Raw genomic sequence first — 3,340 nt, forward strand, 5'->3', positions numbered from 1 at the left:
AGCTGGGCTGCAATAGCGGTGGCTGCATCAACTTCCAGAATACTTGCTACCTTGCCTGACGTCATCCTCTGAGTTGGGTTTTGATGCTCATTTGCAGCCATCGTCTCGATAAGATTATATGCCTCAGTATAGCTTTTAGCCCATAAGGCGCCTCCAGCTGCTGCATCGAGCATGGGCCGAGATTGGGCCCCCAAACCATTATAAAAACCAGTGATTACCATCCAATCCGGCATTCTATGATGTGGACATTTTCTCAACATTTCCTTGTAACGTTCCCAAGCCTCGCACATAGATTCTGTAGGTTGCTGCGCAAACTGAGTAAGAGCACTCCTCATAGCAGCAGTCTTTGCCATAGGATAAAACTTCACCAGAAACTTTTGCGCAAGATCTTGCCACGTAGTGATGGACCCAGCTGGTTCAGAATGTAACCAGCCTTTAGCCTTATCCCTCAGTGAGAATGGGAAAAGCCTCAACTTGATAGCCTCATCAGTCGCGCCATTATACTTAAAAGTGCTGCAGATCTCGACAAAATTCCTTATGTGCATGTTGGGGTCTTCAGTTGCCGCTCCTCCAAAAGAAACAGAATTCTGCACCATCTGAATAGTGCCCGGCTTGATTTCAAAGGTGTTAGCTTGAATAGCCGGATGAAGGATGCTTGACTGAATGTCATCAATTTTAGGCCGAGAAAAATCCATAAGAGCTGGATCAGCTTGAACAATACGATCTCCCATGTTTACTGGTTCTTTCTGCTCAGTTCCTGAATCCGAATCCTCAAAATCTAACTTCTCCGGAGTATCAATAACTTCGTCTTTTCCTTCAGCTGTATCTAAGGTCCTCTTGCGAGCACGAGAACGAGTTTGCATAAACGCTTGCTAAAGTACCTGAAACACAACCGACAAGAGTAATTAACTACTACGTCCTAATCACTGAGTCCTAATGACCAATGATGGTAAGTACATAAACTAAATAAATACGCCGAGTCCCCGGCAGCGGCGCCAAAAACTTGTTAGGGCGAAATCACGCACTAATATTCACGCAAGTATACGCGTTCGCAAGTAATATAGAATACTTTCTAGTTCGTTCCCTCAGAGACTCAGACTAAGTTATTGTCTAATTAAACTCACTCACCAATGTATGATTACTTCTCAATGTTAAGATAATACTTAAAATTGTTGATTAAATATTAACTATACTTACTTAACCACTTAACTAACACTTCAATTTATCAATAATAAAACACTCATGAGATCACAACTTCATTATTACTTCCTTCTATAGCCATTGTTATTACCTTTAGCATGTGACAGTGATGATATTAATCGAATAACACGAAACTGATAAAAGCCAACTTTCGTTGTACTAATACCATTCTACCAAACATCCACAATTAAGATAGAAGTTGAATAGTCATCAATTATGTTGAGTTCCTATATGTCTACAGAAATTGACAACACAACGATTTAAGCACAAGTTATTCCTTTTGATTACATAGGGCAAATAAAACTGTTAGAGTTACCCACTAATCATGCACAACGTACATGAACCTATGCTAGCATGGCAAGTTCTAAATCTCAAGATCCACCGTCGCTTCACAAGAGATTAACACCCTATCTTATATGTTCGCGACGTACATAAGACGAATATGCACAACCAATACTAGATATCATGCAATCATCACATACTAAAGTCTTAAACAATTAACTAAAGAATTCCATAATAAATTCGCTGCAACCCCATGATCACGATTAGCCCATAATAGAACTTATCGCCATCATGGGTTCATATGAAATCATGATAAACGACACAAGAAAATAATAACTAAACTAATTATATTAAAACAGAGTACGTCACAAGAGTAAATAAGTCAAAGCAAGAAAACTAGCATCCAACGTTACAACGAAACAAGGATCACAAGAATATATGCTTCCTCTTCGTTGCGGTGTGCTAAATCGGTCTTCTTCCTTATCTCCTTCGCTTCTTGCAAAACACAATCTAAAACATAATCTCCTCTTAATACTCTATGAAAAACGTCTCAAATCTACTTATATAATAGTCCCATAAAACTCAGATTACATAGAAGTTGGAAGCCAAACAGAAGTAGAAGTCTAAAATAATATATCTTTTTCCCCGACCCTGCGCGGCCGCTCAGCATTTCTGCGCGGGCGCGCAAGGCTGCTGCGCGGCCGCTCAGCATTGCTGCGCGGGCGCGCAGGACTCTACTGGAAAATTTCCAGGTTTGCTCCGTTCCTTCGCCGTAATCTGCCCGTTCTTTTCCTCTCGCAATGGTGAACACATGCCAAGGCTTATTCTTGATGATTCCTCCTCCGAAATGCAACTAATACCCTGAAATGCATAAACACTAGAAAAACACATCAAATACACAAAATACTTGATTTCAAGACACCAATTTAAGCCATTTTAAGACGTTCTAAGTGGTATAAAATGCCACTTATCATCCACTTCCTTGCAGGTTGAAGTTGAATTCTAGAATTGGATCCTCCCCCATGATCCATGCTGTCTCCATCAACATTTTTGATGCTCCCCCTGTAGTTATGCTCTCTGAGACTTCAGAGTTTGACTTGGATCCTTCAGGATTTGAAGTATCAGAGCTTCCAGAATTATCAGAATTTGGCTCATCAGAACTAGATGAATCAGAACTTAAAGAGCCAGTGACAGGTTCTGATGCTTCTTAAGAGTTTTGAGATGTGGTAGGATCTTCAGCTTACTTCCCCTGGACAGGTGCATTTTCCTTTGGAGCTGTTACCACATATTCAATGACATCAGTACTTACAGGATCAGAGTATAAGTCATCAGAATTTACAGAATTAGAATTTAAGTCTTCATTTTCAAATCTCAGCTGATCGTGATCATTGAAATCTTCAAGTCCAGTAATCTTCTTATCATCAAAAGATACATTGATAGATTCCATGACAACCCTTGTTCTTAAATTGTAGTCTCTGAAGGCTTTTATGGAAAGTGGATATCCAACAAAGATTCCTTCATTAGCTTTTAGATCAAATTTTGACAGCTGCTCAGGATGAGTCTTAAGAACAAAACACTTGCAACCAAATACATGAAAGTATTTCAGATTTGGATTCTTTTTCTTTACCATCTCATATGATGTTTTTCCATGCTTGTTTATGAGTGTTGCATTCTGTGTAAAACAAGCAGTCTGCACAGCCCCAAAAGTAGGTTGACAACTTTGCTTCATCAAGCATAGTTCGTGCAGCTTCAGTGAGAGTCCTATTCTTTCTTTCTACAACTCTATTTTTTTGTGGAGTTCCAGGTGCAGAAAATTCCTATTTAATTCCATGCTCTTTGCAGAAGTCTTCCATGATTG

The 3,340-nt window shown here is 39.6% G+C and overlaps 1 non-coding gene across 1 annotated transcript; it reads left to right on the forward strand.

Moving 5' to 3' along the window:
• Positions 1-231: 231 nt before the first annotated feature.
• On the forward strand, positions 232-338 carry LOC141681389 (small nucleolar RNA R71). The gene has a single exon (XR_012558827.1). It is a non-coding gene; the product is annotated as a small nucleolar RNA R71 (small nucleolar RNA).
• The last annotated feature ends 3,002 nt before the right edge of the window (positions 339-3,340 follow it).

This window comes from Apium graveolens, chromosome 8, assembly GCF_009905375.1.
Source record: "Apium graveolens cultivar Ventura chromosome 8, ASM990537v1, whole genome shotgun sequence".
Lineage (NCBI taxonomy): Eukaryota > Viridiplantae > Streptophyta > Magnoliopsida > Apiales > Apiaceae > Apium > Apium graveolens.